The following is an 18,312-nucleotide window of genomic DNA, read 5'->3' as shown; positions in this document are numbered from 1 at the left end:
ATAACAACTTTAAAGTGCTTAGATTCAATAAATCTATTATCTTAGCGGGAAGTTGTAAATCTAATTGGCTAATTTTGTATGTTTTATTTATTATTGCCTTAAGTTGTTGATACTCTAAAAATTTATTCCTGCTAACTCCGTATTGAACAATAAGTGTATTGAAAGGTACAAACTGTCCTCCTACAATTACGTGCTGTAAGTACCGTATTCCTTGATCTCTCCATTGAACGAAGTTAACCATCTTTTTATCCTTTTTCACGATGTCTGGGTTGTTCCATATGGGTGTACGGTCACATGGAAAAAGTGAAATTTTAGCTATTTTAAGAAATTCCCACCAAGCTGATAAAGTTGTGCTAATATTAATGCTTTTGAAACATTGATGACGTTTGATACTTTGACTAATAAATGGTAACTCTGAGATTTCTAGTTCATTACAAAACACTTGCTCTGAGTCCAGCCATTGACTATCTAAAGGATGATCTTTTGACCATTTTACAATATACTGTAACTTACTGGCTATGAAGTAATACTGAAAATTAGGTAATTCTAAACCTCCATATTCTTTGGATTTTTGCAATGTCTTTAAACTAATACGTGGAGTTTTATTTTTCCACAGAAATTTTGATACATATGAGTCCAACGATTTAAACCAGGAAAGAGGGGGTTTGCATGGTATCATTGAGAAAAAATAATTTACTTTTGGTAAAACCATCATTTTAATGGTGGCTATTCTACCCATGAGCGAAATGGGGAGAGAGCTCCATCTGGAAAGATCATCTTCTATTTTCTTTATAAGCTGAACATGATTTAATTTTATTAACTCTGACAGCCTAGGGGAGATGTTTATGCCTAAATATCTAATGTTCCCTGATTGTAATTGAGTATTGGTTATATTCCTAAAATTGCAGTTAACACACAAAACAGTGGATTTAGACCAATTAATAGAATAATCAGACAGAGATGAAAATCCCTCTATAAGTGCAATTGTCTGTGATAGTGAAGATCGTGAGTTCTGGAGGAAGAGGAGTACGTCATCCGCATAAAGACTTATTTTGTGCTCTAATATTTTACATTGTATACCTTTAATATTTTGATTTTGTCTAATAGCTGCTGCTAAAGGTTCAATAAATATTGCAAATAATGAGGGAGAGAGAGGGCAACCCTGTCTAGTGCCTCTTTGCAAGGTAAAACTTGTAGAGATTTGATCATTTGTCCTTACACGTGCCTTGGGAGAGCTGTATAATATTTTTATCCAGTCAATGAAAGATTCGCCAAATCCAAATTTATGCAAAGTTGCCAATAGAAACTTCCAATTTACCTTATCAAATGCTTTTTCCGCGTCTAAGGATATAATAGTAGTCTCCTGTTTATTGATACTCGAATAGTCTATAATATTTAATAATCTGCGAATATTAGTAGACGAATGTCTACCTTTAATGAAGCCTGTTTGATCCGGATGTATAATAGAAGGGGTGACTCTTTTCAGACGTTCAGTAATGGCCTTGCTAATTATTTTAAGGTCTACATTTATCAATGAAATTGGGCGGTAGCTCGATGGGAGCAAGGGATCCTTGTCCGGTTTTAATAAAAGACTAATATTAGCAGAGTTCATATTTAAGGGTAAGCTTTTATTCTCCCTAGCATTTAGAATCATTTTATAAAATGTTGGTGCTAATATACTCCAGAATTCCTTGTAAAATTCAGCTGGGAAACCATCTGGGCCCGGAGCTTTATTATTGGGCATATGTTGAAGAGCTTCATGGAGTTCTCCTATTGAGAGCGGTGAGTCTAAATTCGTAACCTGTTCCTGATGTAACTTCGGCAGATTAATGTCTCCAAGAAACTCATTAATGGATTGATCAGATGGTTCAATTTGTGACGAGTATAATTTATAGTAAAAGTCTCTAAAGACTGAATTTATTAAACAGGGATCATGTGTAACTCCCCCTGACTGGTCCTTAATGGATGTTATGGTTGTTTTTTCTTTGTTTATTTTTAATTGATTGGCTAAGTATTTTCCCGATCTGTTAGCATGTGCAAAGTTTTCCAGGCGAAGCCTTTGTACTAGAAACTGTGTTTTTGCGTCAATTATTTTATTTAATTCTATTTTAGTTTTCCTTATTCTGTTAAGGATACGTTCGTCTGCAGAGGTCTGGAAGGCCTCCTCTAGCGTCTTTATTTCACACTCTAATTCTTTTGTTTTTAAGTTGTCTTTTTTTTTCTTATTTGAAGAAAAGGAAATTATTTTGCCTCGCATTACTGCTTTTCCTGCTTCCCATAGAACGCTCGCTGATATTTCCGGCTGGTCGTTATTTTGTAAAAATATATCCCATTCTTTCTTAAAAAAATTAATAAAGTCGGGGTCTTTGAGCAATGATGTATTAAATCTCCAAACTTTGGAGGATGATACGCTCCCCCTCTTCCCCAGAGTGAAAGAAACAGGTGCGTGATCGCTAATAATGATTGGGTGAATTTGTGATTCTGAGATGTCTCTCATCAGAGAGCTACTGACTAAAAAATAATCTAACCTAGAATATGAGTGATGAACGGCTGAGAAAAAAGTGTAGTTCCTAAGGGTTGGGTGTAGAGAGCGCCATGTATCGCAAAGACCCAGATCATTCATGTATTGCTTAACAATACTTGCTGACTGCCAACTCCTGTGTCCGCCTGCATTACTGAGCCTGTCCACTCCAGGGTCCAGAACCATGTTGAAGTCTCCTCCGATGATGACTGTGTTGTCTAGGTGAGCAGAAAGTGAGATGAAAAAAGAGTGAAAAAACGAGGAGTCATCAACATTTGGGCCATATACATTAGAAATACATAAATTCAAGCTTTGAATTTGCAAGACTAAAATTAAATATCTACCCTCTGAGTCAATGTGAGTGTCCTTTACGGTGAAATTTACTCTTTTATTAATGAGAATTGCTACCCCTCTTTGTCTGGAGTTGTAACAGGCGCAGAAAACATGCGGAAATTGTGCCGTGGCCAATGCATCTACCGAAGCTTTAACTAAATGAGTTTCTTGCAGTAGGACAATGTCTGCCTGCAGAGTTTGTATGTGGTTAAGAAGTTTTAATCTCTTTGCCGTGTTCCCGGCTCCGTTTACGTTCCAGGTGACAAACTTTAATTTATCCATAATCCAATCATTGAAAGTAACATTATATGTAAGTGGTAATGTTGCATGAAAAGCTGTTGTATGTGTGTGTGCCATGTTATTCTAGATGTGTGAAATGTGTGTTTGTACCAATTTACCAAACCGAGAAAGAAAGTGCAGCAGAGTGGGACATAGAGGGAAAAAAGAAAAAAAAAGGGGAAAGGGAGTGAGGTGGGGGGGAGGGAGATAATTCTAAACATGATAGAAAAAGAAATAGAGAAAATAAAAAAAAGAGAGAGAAAGGCAATCACCAGTGTGAGCCTATAACTTACCGAGACTAGCAGAGCAAGAATTATTAATACATTAATATATACCGAGAATATTTTATGAAACTATATCTAATCTAATCACCAAGTGTTTATGTAACTATATCTAACCTAATCACCAGTTAGTAAGAAAGAAAGAGAGGAAAAGAAAGTAAATTTTGTACTCATCCTTTTTAGAAGAGCCAGGGCGTGATGTTGGAGTCGCGGTACAGTTGTCCGTTCACGTACAGCTTGTCCACGGTGATGACAGCACGAGATCCCTCCGTCATGAACCTCCTCCGGACCGGGAAGAGGACTCGGCGACGGTCCAGGATCTCCCGGGGGAACTGGTCGTTCACGGAGAACGGCAATCCGCGTAGCTGTGGCCCCGTCTTCTCACAAGCTCTTTGTCTTTATAGTGTTCGAATTTAGCAACAATGGGCCTGGGTCTCTGGGCTTCGGGTCTTCTTCCTCCTAGGCGATGGACGCGGTGAAACGTGATGGAGTTCGCCAGGTCTTCTGGAAGCTTCAGGTGGTTCCGGATGAAATCCTGGACGGATTGTTCAGGATCTTCATCAGGTTTCTCCGGGATCCCCGAGAACACCAAGTTGTCCCTCATGGAACGAGCTTGAAGGTCTAAAACGGCCTCCTTTAAAGATTTATTTTCATTTTGGAGTCGGCTAAAACCCTCTGACATGGATTTCATCGACTTCTTCAGATTGGTGTTTTCAGCCATCAATTTTTCCACCTGCTGGTTACCGTATTCCACAGCTTCTCTTAATGACTGGAATTCCTTGTGCAGGACTTCCACCAGGGATAAACGGGAGTCATGGGAGGCCAAGCGGGTGTCAATGGACCTCAGAATGTCCTCGGTGGTATTTCCTGGAGGAGAGATTGCTCCAGGGGAATCCTCAGGACGGCAACGCTTCGGCGTGGAGGAAGCGCCGGAGGACGCGCCCCCAGACTTCTTCACCATGACAAATCTCTCAAAATACTCGTCTATAGATGCGTCTAAAGATTCGCTTTGCTCCAGGTTGGGTTCGGAATTATATAATCTAACTATAAACTACCCTTTCGTTATTTTAAACTGAGAATATAATCGTTTTTAAAGCATTTATTGAAAACGAAAGTATTACCTCGCCATTTTGGATTCTGCTGCCTCGTTCTCGCGATACTACCACATCTCGTGGTGCGTTCGCCCCTTCTTCTGATTGGTCAATATTTGATGGTCCCTATTCTCTGCGTTGTGATAAAAACATGTGGGTGGTGTCATCGGACTCGGTTTTGAGTACTTGACCTTTATTGGCCTGAATTAGCCCCGCCCCCTTTTCTGATTGGTCGATATAGATCCTATTTTCTGCCATAACTTTTGAATGGTATGGCATACCATTCCTGCTTCCTGCTGCTGCTCTGTCAGCCTCTTCCATACTTCCCTGCCTCACCGATGATCTTAGGATGTTTAAAAGTTGCTAAACTTATTTTAGGAACTTTGAAACATTACAAGGATATCAGAATCAGAATATATTTCCTGATAATAAATATGTCAAATATAACAAACCTAAACTGAGCCAGCATGGCCACAGGTGAGTTAAGCATCCTTCTGACTTCAACCTCTCATCTTGTTATGACCTCATCTTACCATACTACTGTATTCCTCCCATATGGTCTAGCGGTCAGGATTCCTGGTTTTCACCCAGGCGGCCCGGGTTCAACTCCCGGTATGGGAACATGCATATTCTCTCCACAGCCGCCTCCGCCACAACCTGAACAGCTCCCGAACTCCTGAGGAGATGGGGGATGTGCTCAGTAGACTTAGCTGGGAGCCCAGATGGAGGGTGTCCTGGCTAATGAAGGACTGTGCTGAAGAGTTAAGCTTCAATATTGTCACTCTTTTAAAATTATGGCCTATGCATTATTTTTCTCAAGCTTTTCAGAAAACAAAAAAAAACAAAAACTACACCAAATCTTTAGTTAAGTTGCTTTTCTTTAGCTGCAACTTCGTGCCTTCGTGCCCACAATACAGTTTGACGTACATGCACGAAAATCGGTACACACCTGTATCATCTCGCAACTTAAAGAAAGGTCTCTTGGCGCCATGGCCGAAACCGAACAGGAAGTCGGCCATTTTGAATTAATCGTGTAATGTTGGCGCAATTTATGCCATTCCTTCAGCAGTTAATGCGGCCCGAACCGTAACGTGCACCCAGGTGTGTTATACATCAAAATGTGCGTCTTCATCCTGCGACGACGCACATGACTTTTCTCAGTAAAAGCGTTACCGTGGCGACAATAGATGCCAAAAAGCGCCCCCCCTCCCTTCATCTGATTGCTCCGTATTTGATAGTTCCTACTTTCTGCCATAACTTTTGAATGGTTTCATATAAAGAGTCGTGGGTGGTGTCATCGGACTCGGTTTTGAGTCCTTGAACATAATTGGTGCAAATTAGCCCAGCCCCTTCTTCTGATTGGTCAATATTTGATAGTCCCTATTCTCTGCTATAACTTTTGAACGGATTGTGATAAAGACATGTGGGTGGTGTCATCGGAGTACTGAAATCCTCCCATATGGTCTAGCGGTCAGGATTCCTGGTTTTCACCCAGGCGGCCCGGGTTCAACTCCCGGTATGGGAACATGCATTTTCTGTCCACGGCTGCCTCCGCCTCAACCTGAACAACTCCCCAACACCTGAGGAGATGGGGGATGTGCTCAGTAGACTTCAGGTGAGGAAAGCTGGGAGCCCAGATGGAGGGTGTCCCGGCTAATGAAGGACTGTGCCAAAGAGTTACGCTTCAATATTGTCAGTCTTTTAAAATGATGGCCTATGCATTATTTTTGTCAAGCTTTTCAGAAAACAAAAAAAAAACAAAAACTACACCAAATCTTTAGTTAAGTTGCTTTTCTTTAGCTGCAACTTCGTGCCTCAAGCCCCACAATACAGTTTGACGTACATGCACGAAAATCGGTACACACCTGTATCATCTCGCAACTTAAAGAAAGGTCTCTTGGCGCCATGGCCGAAACCAAACAGGAAGTCGGCCATTTTGGATTAATCGTGTCATTTTGGCGCAATTTATGCCATTCCTTCAGCAGTTAATGCGGCCCGAACCGTAACGTGCACCCAGGTGTGTTATACATCAAAATGTGCGTCTCCATCCTGCGACGACGCACATGACTTTTCTCAGTAAAAGCGTTACCGTGGCGACAATAGATGCCAAAAAGCGCCCCCTCCTCCCTTCATCTGATTGCTCCGTATTTGATAGTTCCTACTTTCTGCCATAACTTTTGAATGGTTTCATATAAAGAGTCGTGGGTGGTGTCATCGGACTCGGTTTTGAGTCCTTGAACATAATTGGTGCAAATTAGCCTCTTCTTCTGATTGGTCAATATTTGATAGTCCCTATTCTCTGCTATAACTTTTGAACGGGTTGTGATAAAGACATGTGGGTGGTGTCATCGGAGTACTGAAATCCTCCCATATGGTCTAGCGGTCAGGATTCCTGGTTTTCACCCAGGCGGCCCGGGTTCAACTCCCGGTATGGGAACATGCATATTCTCTCCACAGCCGCCGCTGCCACAACCTGAACAGCTCCCCAACACCTGAGGAGATGGGGGATGTGCTCAGTTCACCTCAGGTGAGGAAAGCTGGGAGCCCAGATGGAGGGTGTCCCGGCTAATGAAGGACTGTGCCAAAGAGTTACGCTTCAATATTGTCAGTCTTTTAAAATTATGGCCTATGCATTATTTTTGTCAAGCTTTTCAGAAAACCAAAAAAAAAAAAACTACACCAAATCTTTAGTTAAGTTGCTTTTCTTTAGCTGCAACTTCGTGCCTCAAGCCCCACAATACAGTTTGACGTACATGCACGAAAATCGGTACACACCTGTATCATCTCGCAACTTAAAGAAAGGTCTCTTGGCGCCATGGCCGAAACCGAACAGGAAGTCGGCCATTTTGAATTAATCGTGTCATTTTGGCCCAATTTATGCCATTCCTTCAGCAGTTAATGCGGCCCGAACCGTAACGTGCACCCAGGTGTGTTATACATCAAAATGTGCGTCTCCATCCTGCGACGACGCACATGACTTTTCTCAGTAAAAGCGTTACCGTGGCGACAATAGATGCCAAAAAGCGCCCCCCCTCCCTTCATCTGATTGCTCCGTATTTGATAGTTCCTACTTTCTGCCATAACTTTTGAATGGTTTCATATAAAGAGTCGTGGGTGGTGTCATCGGACTCGGTTTTGAGTCCTTGAACATAATTGGTGCAAATTAGCCCTTTCTTCTGATTGGTCAATATTTGATAGTCCCTATTCTCTGCTATAACTTTTGAACGGGTTGTGATAAAGACATGTGGGTGGTGTCATCAGAGTACTGAAATCCTCCCATATGGTCTAGCGGTCAGGATTCCTGGTTTTCACCCAGGCGGCCCGGGTTCAACTCCCGGTATGGGAACATGCATATTCTCTCCACAGCCACCGCTGCCACAACCTGAACAACTCCCCAACACCTGAGGAGATGGGGGATGTGCTCAGTAGACTTCAGGTGAGGAAAGCTGGGAGCCCAGATGGAGGGTGTCCCGGCTAATGAAGGACTGTGCCAAAGAGTTACGCTTCAATATTGTCAGTCTTTTAAAATTATGGCCTATGCATTATTTTTGTCAAGCTTTTCAGAAAACAAAAAAAAAAAAAACTACACCAAATCTTTAGTTAAGTTGCTTTTCTTTAGCTGCAACTTCGTGCCTCAAGCCCCACAATACAGTTTGACGTACATGCACGAAAATCGGTACACACCTGTATCATCTCGCAACTTAAAGAAAGGTCTCTTGGCGCCATGGCCGAAACCAAACAGGAAGTCGGCCATTTTGGATTAATCGTGTAATTTTGGCGCAATTTATGCCATTCCTTCAGCAGTTAATGCGGCCCGAACCGTAACGTGCACCCAGGTGTGTTATACATCAAAATGTGCGTCTCCATCCTGCGACGACGCACATGACTTTTCTTAGTAAAAGCGTTACCGTGGCGACAATAGATGCCAAAAAGCGCCCCCCCCTCCCTTCATCTGATTGCTCCGTATTTGATAGTTCCTACTTTCTGCCATAACTTTTGAATGGTTTCATATAAAGAGTCGTGGGTGGTGTCATCGGACTCGGTTTTGAATCCTTGAACATAATTGGTGCAAATTAGCCCAGCCCTTTCTTCTGAATGGTCAATATTTGATAGTCCCTATTCTCTGCTATAACTTTTGAACGGGTTGTGATAAAGACATGTGGGTGGTGTCATCGGAGTACTGAAATCCTCCCATATGGTCTAGCGGTCAGGATTCCTGGTTTTCACCCAGGCGGCCCGGGTTCAACTCCCGGTATGGGAACATGCATATTCTCTCCACAGCCACCGCTGCCACAACCTGAACAACTCCCCAACACCTGAGGAGATGGGGGATGTGCTCAGTAGACTTCAGGTGAGGAAAGCTGGGAGCCCAGATGGAGGGTGTCCCGGCTAATGAAGGACTGTGCCAAAGAGTTACGCTTCAATATTGTCAGTCTTTTAAAATTATGGCCTATGCATTATTTTTGTCAAGCTTTTCAGAAAACAAAAAAAAAAAAAACTACACCAAATCTTTAGTTAAGTTGCTTTTCTTTAGCTGCAACTTCGTGCCTCAAGCCCCACAATACAGTTTGACGTACATGCACGAAAATCGGTACACACCTGTATCATCTCGCAACTTAAAGAAAGGTCTCTTGGCGCCATGGCCGAAACCAAACAGGAAGTCGGTCATATTGGATTAATCGTGTAATTTTGGCGCAATTTATGCCATTCCTTCAGCAGTTAATGCGGCCCGAACCGTAACGTGCACCCAGGTGTGTTATACATCAAAATGTGCGTCTCCATCCTGCGACGACGCACATGACTTTTCTTAGTAAAAGCGTTACCGTGGCGACAATAGATGCCAAAAAGCGCCCCCCCCCTCCCTTCATCTGATTGCTCCGTATTTGATAGTTCCTACTTTCTGCCATAACTTTTGAATGGTTTCATATAAAGAGTCGTGGGTGGTGTCATCGGACTCGGTTTTGAATCCTTGAACATAATTGGTGCAAATTAGCCCAGCCCTTTCTTCTGAATGGTCAATATTTGATAGTCCCTATTCTCTGCTATAACTTTTGAACGGGTTGTGATAAAGACATGTGGGTGGTGTCATCGGAGTACTGAAATCCTCCCATATGGTCTAGCGGTCAGGATTCCTGGTTTTCACCCAGGCGGCCCGGGTTCAACTCCCGGTATGGGAACATGCATATTCTCTCCACAGCCGCCGCTGCCACAACCTGAACAGCTCCCCAACACCTGAGGAGATGGGGGATGTGCTCAGTAGACTTCAGGTGAGGAAAGCTGGGAGCCCAGATGCCTTCGTGCCTCAAGCCCCACAATACAGTTTGACGTACATGCACGAAAATCGGTACACACCTGTATCATCTCGCAACTTAAAGAAAGGTCTCTTGGTGCCATGGCCGAAACCAAACAGGAAGTCGGCCATTTTGGATTAATCGTGTAATTTTGGCGCAATTTATGCCATTCCTTCAGCAGTTAATGCGGCCCGAACCGTAACGTGCACCCAGGTGTGTTATACATCAAAATGTGCGTCTCCATCCTGCGACGACGCACATGACTTTTCTCAGTAAAAGCGTTACCGTGGCGACAATAGATGCCAAAAAGCGCCCCCCCCTCCCTTCATCTGATTGCTCCGTATTTGATAGTTCCTACTTTCTGCCATAACTTTTGAATGGTTTCATATAAAGAGTCGTGGGTGGTGTCATCGGACTCGGTTTTGAGTCCTTGAACATAATTGGTGCAAATTAGCCCAGCCCCTTCTTCTGATTGGTCAATATTTGATAGTCCCTATTCTCTGCTATAACTTTTGAACGGGTTGTGATAAAGACATGTGGGTGGTGTCATTGGAGTACTGAAATCCTCCCATATGGTCTAGCGGTCAGGATTCCTGGTTTTCACCCAGGCGGCCCGGGTTCAACTCCCGGTATGGGAACATGCATTTTCTGTCCACGGCTGCCTCCGCCACAACCTGAACAACTCCCCAACACCTGAGGAGATGGGGGATGTGCTCAGTAGACTTCAGGTGAGGAAAGTTGGGAGCCCAGATGGAGGGTGTCCCGGCTAATGAAGGACTGTGCCAAAGAGTTACGCTTCAATATTGTCAGTCTTTTAAAATTATGGCCTATGCATTATTTTTGTCAAGCTTTTCAGAAAACAAACAAAAAAAAAACTACACCAAATCTTTAGTTAAGTTGCTTTTCTTTAGCTGCAACTTCGTGCCTCAAGCCCCACAATACAGTTTGACGTACATGCACGAAAATCGGTACACACCTGTATCATCTCGCAACTTAAAGAAAGGTCTCTTGGTGCCATGGCCGAAACCAAACAGGAAGTCGGCCATTTTGGATTAATCGTGTAATTTTGGCGCAATTTATGCCATTCCTTCAGCAGTTAATGCGGCCCGAACCGTAACGTGCACCCAGGTGTGTTATACATCAAAATGTGCGTCTCCATCCTGCGACGACGCACATGACTTTTCTCAGTAAAAGCGTTACCGTGGCGACAATAGATGCCAAAAAGCGCCCCCCCCTCCCTTCATCTGATTGCTCCGTATTTGATAGTTCCTACTTTCTGCCATAACTTTTGAATGGTTTCATATAAAGAGTCGTGGGTGGTGTCATCGGACTCGGTTTTGAGTCCTTGAACATAATTGGTGCAAATTAGCCCAGCCCCTTCTTCTGATTGGTCAATATTTGATAGTCCCTATTCTCTGCTATAACTTTTGAACGGGTTGTGATAAAGACATGTGGGTGGTGTCATCGGAGTACTGAAATCCTCCCATATGGTCTAGCGGTCAGGATTCCTGGTTTTCACCCAGGCGGCCCGGGTTCAACTCCCGGTATGGGAACATGCATTTTCTGTCCACGGCTGCCTCCGCCACAACCTGAAATACTCCCCAACACCTGAGGAGATGGGGGATGTGCTCAGTAGACTTCAGGTGAGGAAAGCTGGGAGCCCAGATGGAGGGTGTCCCGGCTAATGAAGGACTGTGCCAAAGAGTTACGCTTCAATATTGTCAGTCTTTTAAAATTATGGCCTATGCATTATTTTTGTCAAGCTTTTCAGAAAACAAACAAAAAAAAAAACTACACCAAATCTTTAGTTAAGTTGCTTTTCTTTAGCTGCAACTTCGTGCCTCAAGCCCCACAATACAGTTTGACGTACATGCACGAAAATCGGTACACACCTGTATCATCTCGCAACTTAAAGAAAGGTCTCTTGGCGCCATGGCCGAAACCAAACAGGAAGTCGGCCATTTTGGATTAATCGTGTAATTTTGGCGCAATTTATGCCATTCCTTCAGCAGTTAATGCGGCCCGAACCGTAACGTGCACCCAGGCGTGTTATACATCAAAATGTGCGTCTCCATCCTGCGACGACGCACATGACTTTTCTCAGTAAAAGCGTTACCGTGGCGACAATAGATGCCAAAAAGCGCCCCCCCCTCCCTTCATCTGATTGCTCCGTATTTGATAGTTCCTACTTTCTGCCATAACTTTTGAATGGTTTCATATAAAGAGTCGTGGGTGGTGTCATCGGACTCGGTTTTGAGTCCTTGAACATAATTGGTGCAAATTAGCTCAGCCCCTTCTTCTGATTGGTCAATATTTGATAGTCCCTATTCTCTGCTATAACTTTTGAACGGGTTGTGATAAAGACATGTGGGTGGTGTCATCGGAGTACTGAAATCCTCCCATATGGTCTAGCGGTCAGGATTCCTGGTTTTCACCCAGGCGGCCCGGGTTCAACTCCCGGTATGGGAACATGCATTTTCTGTCCACGGCTGCCTCCGCCACAACCTGAACAACTCCCCAACACCTGAGGAGATGGGGGATGTGCTCAGTAGACTTCAGGTGAGGAAAGCTGGGAGCCCAGATGGAGGGTGTCCCGGCTAATGAAGGACTGTGCCAAAGAGTTACGCTTCAATATTGTCAGTCTTTTAAAATTATGGCCTATGCATTATTTTTGTCAAGCTTTTCAGAAAACAAACAAAAAAAAAAACTACACCAAATCTTTAGTTAAGTTGCTTTTCTTCAGCTGCAACATCGTGCCTCAAGCCCCACAATACAGTTTGACGTACATGCACGAAAATCGGTACACACCTGTATCATCTCGCAACTTAAAGAAAGGTCTCTTGGCGCCATGGCCGAAACCAAACAGGAGGTCGGCCATTTTGGATTAATCGTGTAATTTTGGCGCAATTTATGCCATTCCTTCAGCAGTTAATGCGGCCCGAACCGTAACGTGCACCCAGGTGTGTTATACATCAAAATGTGCGTCTCCATCCTGCGACGACACACATGACTTTTCTCAGTAAAAGCGTTACCGTGGCGACAATAGATGCCAAAAAGCGCCCCCCACTCCCTTCATCTGATTGCTCCGTATTTGATAGTTCCTACTTTCTGCCATAACTTTTGAACGGTTTCATATAAAGAGTCGTGGGTGGTGTCATCGGACTCGGTTTTGAGTCCTTGAACATAATTGGTGCAAATTAGCCCAGCCCCTTCTTCTGATTGGTCAATATTTGATAGTCCCTATTCTCTGCTATAACTTTTGAACGGGTTGTGATAAAGACATGTGGGTGGTGTCATCGGAGTACTGAAATCCTCCCATATGGTCTAGCGGTCAGGATTCCTGGTTTTCACCCGGGTTCAACTCCCGGTATGGGAACATGCATTTTCTGTCCACGGCTGCCTCCGCCACAACCTGAACAACTCCCCAACACCTGAGGAGATGGGGGATGTGCTCAGTAGACTTCAGGTGAGGAAAGCTGGGAGCCCAGATGGAGGGTGTCCCGGCTAATGAAGGACTGTGCCAAAGAGTTACGCTTCAATATTGTCAGTCTTTTAAAATTATGGCCTATGCATTATTTTTGTCAAGCTTTTCAGAAAACAAAAAAAAACAAAAACTACACCAAATCTTTAGTTAAGTTGCTTTTCTTTAGCTGCAACTTCGTGCCTCAAGCCCCACAATACAGTTTGACGTACATGCACGAAAATCGGTACACACCTGTATCATCTCGCAACTTAAAGAAAGGTCTCTTGGCGCCATGGCCGAAACCAAACAGGAAGTCGGCCATTTTGGATTAATCGTGTAATTTTGGCGCAATTTATGCCATTCCTTCAGCAGTTAATGCGGCCCGAACCGTAACGTGCACCCAGGTGTGTTATACATCAAAATGTGCGTCTCCATCCTGCGACGACGCACATGACTTTTCTCAGTAAAAGCGTTACCGTGGCGACAATAGATGCCAAAAAGCGCCCCCCCCTCCCTTCATCTGATTGCTCCGTATTTGATAGTTCCTACTTTCTGCCATAACTTTTGAATGGTTTCATATAAAGAGTCGTGGGTGGTGTCATCGGACTCGGTTTTGAGTCCTTGAACATAATTGGTGCAAATTAGCCCAGCCCCTTCTTCTGATTGGTCAATATTTGATAGTCCCTATTCTCTGCTATAACTTTTGAACGGGTTGTGATAAAGACATGTGGGTGGTGTCATCGGAGTACTGAAATCCTCCCATATGGTCTAGCGGTCAGGATTCCTGGTTTTCACCCAGGCGGCCCGGGTTCAACTCCCGGTATGGGAACATGCATATTCTCTCCACAGCCGCCGCTGCCACAACCTGAACAGCTCCCCAAAACCTGAGGAGATGGGGGATGTGCTCAGTATACTTCAGGTGAGGAAAGCTGGGAGCCCAGATGGAGGGTGTCCCGGCTAATGAAGGACTGTGCCAAAGAGTTACGCTTCAATATTGTCAGTCTTTTAAAATTATGGCCTATGCATTATTTTTGTCAAGCTTTTCAGAAAACAAAAAAAAAACAAAAACTACACCAAATCTTTAGTTAAGTTGCTTTTCTTTAGCTGCAACTTCGTGCCTCAAGCCCCACAATACAGTTTGACGTACATGCACGAAAATCGGTACACACCTGTATCATCTCGCAACTTAAAGAAAGGTCTCTTGGCGCCATGGCCGAAACCGAACAGGAAGTCGGCCATTTTGAATTAATCGTGTCATTTTGGCGCAATTTATGCCATTCCTTCAGCAGTTAATGCGGCCCAAACCGTAACGTGCACCCAGGTGTGTTATACATCAAAATGTGCGTCTCCATCCTGCGACGACGCACATGACTTTTCTCAGTAAAAGCGTTACCGTGGCGACAATAGATGCCAAAAAGCGCCCCCCCTCCCTTCATCTGATTGCTCCGTATTTGATAGTTCCTACTTTCTGCCATAACTTTTGAATGGTTTCATATAAAGAGTCGTGGGTGGTGTCATCGGACTCGGTTTTGAGTCCTTGAACATAATTGGTCCAAATTAGCCCAGCCCCTTCTTCTGATTGGTCAATATTTGATAGTCCCTATTCTCTGCTATAACTTTTGAACGGGTTGTGATAAAGACATGTGGGTGGTGTCATCGGAGTACTGAAATCCTCCCATATGGTCTAGCGGTCAGGATTCCTGGTTTTCACCCAGGCGGCCCGGGTTCAACTCCCGGTATGGGAACATGCATTTTCTGTCCACGGCTGCCTCCGCCACAACCTGAACAACTCCCCAACACCTGAGGAGATGGGGGATGTGCTCAGTAGACTTCAGGTGAGGAAAGCTGGGAGCCCAGATGGAGGGTGTCCCGGCTAATGAAGGACTGTGCCAAAGAGTTACGCTTCAATATTGTCAGTCTTTTAAAATTATGGCCTATGCATTATTTTTGTCAAGCTTTTCAGAAAACAAAAAAAAACAAAAACTACACCAAATCTTTAGTTAAGTTGCTTTTCTTTAGCTGCAACTTCGTGCCTCAAGCCCCACAATACAGTTTGACGTACATGCACGAAAATCGGTACACACCTGTATCATCTCGCAACTTAAAGAAAGGTCTCTTGGCGCCATGGCCGAAACCAAACAGGAAGTCGGCCATTTTGGATTAATCGTGTAATTTTGGCGCAATTTATGCCATTCCTTCAGCAGTTAATGCGGCCCGAACCGTAACGTGCACCCAGGTGTGTTATACATCAAAATGTGCGTCTCCATCCTGCGACGACGCACATGACTTTTCTCAGTAAAAGCGTTACCGTGGCGACAATAGATGCCAAAAAGCGCCCCCCCCTCCCTTCATCTGATTGCTCCGTATTTGATAGTTCCTACTTTCTGCCATAACTTTTGAATGGTTTCATATAAAGAGTCGTGGGTGGTGTCATCGGACTCGGTTTTGAGTCCTTGAACATAATTGGTGCAAATTAGCCCAGCCCCTTCTTCTGATTGGTCAATATTTGATAGTCCCTATTCTCTGCTATAACTTTTGAACGGGTTGTGATAAAGACATGTGGGTGGTGTCATCGGAGTACTGAAATCCTCCCATATGGTCTAGCGGTCAGGATTCCTGGTTTTCACCCAGGCGGCCCGGGTTCAACTCCCGGTATGGGAACATGCATATTCTCTCCACAGCCGCCGCTGCCACAACCTGAACAGCTCCCCAAAACCTGAGGAGATGGGGGATGTGCTCAGTATACTTCAGGTGAGGAAAGCTGGGAGCCCAGATGGAGGGTGTCCCGGCTAATGAAGGACTGTGCCAAAGAGTTACGCTTCAATATTGTCAGTCTTTTAAAATTATGGCCTATGCATTATTTTTGTCAAGCTTTTCAGAAAACAAAAAAAAAACAAAAACTACACCAAATCTTTAGTTAAGTTGCTTTTCTTTAGCTGCAACTTCGTGCCTCAAGCCCCACAATACAGTTTGACGTACATGCACGAAAATCGGTACACACCTGTATCATCTCGCAACTTAAAGAAAGGTCTCTTGGCGCCATGGCCGAAACCGAACAGGAAGTCGGCCATTTTGAATTAATCGTGTCATTTTGGCGCAATTTATGCCATTCCTTCAGCAGTTAATGCGGCCCAAACCGTAACGTGCACCCAGGTGTGTTATACATCAAAATGTGCGTCTCCATCCTGCGACGACGCACATGACTTTTCTCAGTAAAAGCGTTACCGTGGCGACAATAGATGCCAAAAAGCGCCCCCCCTCCCTTCATCTGATTGCTCCGTATTTGATAGTTCCTACTTTCTGCCATAACTTTTGAATGGTTTCATATAAAGAGTCGTGGGTGGTGTCATCGGACTCGGTTTTGAGTCCTTGAACATAATTGGTCCAAATTAGCCCAGCCCCTTCTTCTGATTGGTCAATATTTGATAGTCCCTATTCTCTGCTATAACTTTTGAACGGGTTGTGATAAAGACATGTGGGTGGTGTCATCGGAGTACTGAAATCCTCCCATATGGTCTAGCGGTCAGGATTCCTGGTTTTCACCCAGGCGGCCCGGGTTCAACTCCCGGTATGGGAACATGCATTTTCTGTCCACGGCTGCCTCCGCCACAACCTGAACAACTCCCCAACACCTGAGGAGATGGGGGATGTGCTCAGTAGACTTCAGGTGAGGAATGCTGGGAGCCCAGATGGAGGGTGTCCCGGCTAATGAAGGACTGTGCCAAAGAGTTACGCTTCAATATTGTCAGTCTTTTAAAATTATGGCCTATGCATTATTTTTGTCAAGCTTTTCAGAAAACAAAAAAAAAAAAAAAACTACACCAAATCTTTAGTTAAGTTGCTTTTCTTTAGCTGCAACTTCGTGCCTCAAGCCCCACAATACAGTTTGACGTACATGCATGAAAATCGGTACACACCTGTATCATCTCGCAACTTAAAGAAAGGTCTCTTGGCGCCATGGCCGAAACCGAACAGGAAGTCGGCCATTTTGAATTAATCGTGTCATTTTGGCCCAATTTATGCCATTCCTTCAGCAGTTAATGCGGCCCAAACCGTAAAGTGCACCCAGGTGTGTTATACATCAAATGTGCGTCTCCATCCTGCGACGACGCACATGACTTTTCTCAGTAAAAGCGTTACCGTGGCGACAATAGATGCTAAAAAGCCCCCCCACTCCCTTCATCTGATTGCTCCGTATTTGATAGTTCCTACTTTCTGCCATAACTTTTGAATGGTTTCATATAAAGAGTTGTGGGTGGTGTCATCGGACTCGGTTTTGAGTCCTTGAACATAATTGGTGCAAATTAGCCCAGCCCCTTCTTCTGATTGGTCAATATTTGATAGTCCCTATTCTCTGCTATAACTTTTGAACGGGTTGTGATAAAGACATGTGGGTGGTGTCATCGGAGTACTGAAATCCTCCCATATGGTCTAGCGGTCAGGATTCCTGGTTTTCACCCAGGCGGCCCGGGTTCAACTCCCGGTATGGGAACATGCATATTCTCTCCACAGCTGCCGCTGCCACAACCTGGAAAACTCCCCAACACCTGAGGAGATGGGGGATGTGCTCAGTAGACTTCAGGTGAGGAAAGCTGGGAGCCCAGATGGAGGGTGTCCCGGCTAATGAAGGACTGTGCCAAAGAGTTACGCTTCAATATTGTCAGTCTTTTAAAATTATGGCCTATGCATTATTTTTGTCAAGCTTTTCAGAAAACAAAAAAAAAAAAAAAACTACACCAAATCTTTAGTTAAGTTGCTTTTCTTTAGCTGCAACTTCGTGCCTCAAGCCCCACAATACAGTTTGACGTACATGCACGAAAATCGGTACACACCTGTATCATCTCGCAACTTAAAGAAAGGTCTCTTGGCGCCATGGCCGAAACCGAACAGGAAGTCGGCCATTTTGAATTAATCGTGTAATTTTGGCGCAATTTATGCCATTCCTTCAGCAGTTAATGCGGCCCGAACCGTAACGTGCACCCAGGTGTGTTATACATCAAAATGTGCGTCTCCATCCTGCGACGACGCACATGACTTTTCTCAGTAAAAGCGT

At 44.2% G+C, this 18,312-nt stretch overlaps 14 non-coding genes across 14 annotated transcripts; all 14 read left to right on the top strand.

The window, feature by feature from the left end:
* The first annotated feature begins 5,054 nt into the window (after positions 1-5,054).
* On the top strand, positions 5,055-5,126 carry trnae-uuc (transfer RNA glutamic acid (anticodon UUC)). Its single transcript has one exon. It is a non-coding gene; the product is annotated as a tRNA-Glu (tRNA).
* Positions 5,127-5,958: 832 nt separating this feature from the next.
* trnae-uuc (transfer RNA glutamic acid (anticodon UUC)) lies at positions 5,959-6,030 on the top strand. Its single transcript has one exon. It is a non-coding gene; the product is annotated as a tRNA-Glu (tRNA).
* Positions 6,031-6,870: 840 nt separating this feature from the next.
* trnae-uuc (transfer RNA glutamic acid (anticodon UUC)) lies at positions 6,871-6,942 on the top strand. The gene has a single exon. It is a non-coding gene; the product is annotated as a tRNA-Glu (tRNA).
* An 837-nt stretch (positions 6,943-7,779) lies between these two features.
* Positions 7,780-7,851, top strand: trnae-uuc (transfer RNA glutamic acid (anticodon UUC)). The gene has a single exon. It is a non-coding gene; the product is annotated as a tRNA-Glu (tRNA).
* An 843-nt stretch (positions 7,852-8,694) lies between these two features.
* Positions 8,695-8,766, top strand: trnae-uuc (transfer RNA glutamic acid (anticodon UUC)). The gene has a single exon. It is a non-coding gene; the product is annotated as a tRNA-Glu (tRNA).
* An 844-nt stretch (positions 8,767-9,610) lies between these two features.
* Positions 9,611-9,682, top strand: trnae-uuc (transfer RNA glutamic acid (anticodon UUC)). Its single transcript has one exon. It is a non-coding gene; the product is annotated as a tRNA-Glu (tRNA).
* Positions 9,683-10,362: 680 nt separating this feature from the next.
* On the top strand, positions 10,363-10,434 carry trnae-uuc (transfer RNA glutamic acid (anticodon UUC)). The gene has a single exon. It is a non-coding gene; the product is annotated as a tRNA-Glu (tRNA).
* An 843-nt stretch (positions 10,435-11,277) lies between these two features.
* trnae-uuc (transfer RNA glutamic acid (anticodon UUC)) lies at positions 11,278-11,349 on the top strand. Its single transcript has one exon. It is a non-coding gene; the product is annotated as a tRNA-Glu (tRNA).
* An 844-nt stretch (positions 11,350-12,193) lies between these two features.
* trnae-uuc (transfer RNA glutamic acid (anticodon UUC)) lies at positions 12,194-12,265 on the top strand. The gene has a single exon. It is a non-coding gene; the product is annotated as a tRNA-Glu (tRNA).
* A 1,751-nt stretch (positions 12,266-14,016) lies between these two features.
* trnae-uuc (transfer RNA glutamic acid (anticodon UUC)) lies at positions 14,017-14,088 on the top strand. Its single transcript has one exon. It is a non-coding gene; the product is annotated as a tRNA-Glu (tRNA).
* An 844-nt stretch (positions 14,089-14,932) lies between these two features.
* trnae-uuc (transfer RNA glutamic acid (anticodon UUC)) lies at positions 14,933-15,004 on the top strand. Its single transcript has one exon. It is a non-coding gene; the product is annotated as a tRNA-Glu (tRNA).
* An 844-nt stretch (positions 15,005-15,848) lies between these two features.
* trnae-uuc (transfer RNA glutamic acid (anticodon UUC)) lies at positions 15,849-15,920 on the top strand. The gene has a single exon. It is a non-coding gene; the product is annotated as a tRNA-Glu (tRNA).
* Positions 15,921-16,764: 844 nt separating this feature from the next.
* trnae-uuc (transfer RNA glutamic acid (anticodon UUC)) lies at positions 16,765-16,836 on the top strand. The gene has a single exon. It is a non-coding gene; the product is annotated as a tRNA-Glu (tRNA).
* Positions 16,837-17,679: 843 nt separating this feature from the next.
* Positions 17,680-17,751, top strand: trnae-uuc (transfer RNA glutamic acid (anticodon UUC)). Its single transcript has one exon. It is a non-coding gene; the product is annotated as a tRNA-Glu (tRNA).
* The last annotated feature ends 561 nt before the right edge of the window (positions 17,752-18,312 follow it).

Source organism: Cololabis saira, chromosome 3 (assembly GCF_033807715.1).
Source record: "Cololabis saira isolate AMF1-May2022 chromosome 3, fColSai1.1, whole genome shotgun sequence".
Classification (NCBI taxonomy): domain Eukaryota; kingdom Metazoa; phylum Chordata; class Actinopteri; order Beloniformes; family Belonidae; genus Cololabis; species Cololabis saira.
The sequence above is the reverse complement of the archived record's forward strand: the minus strand, read 5'-3'. Positions and strand labels throughout refer to the sequence as shown.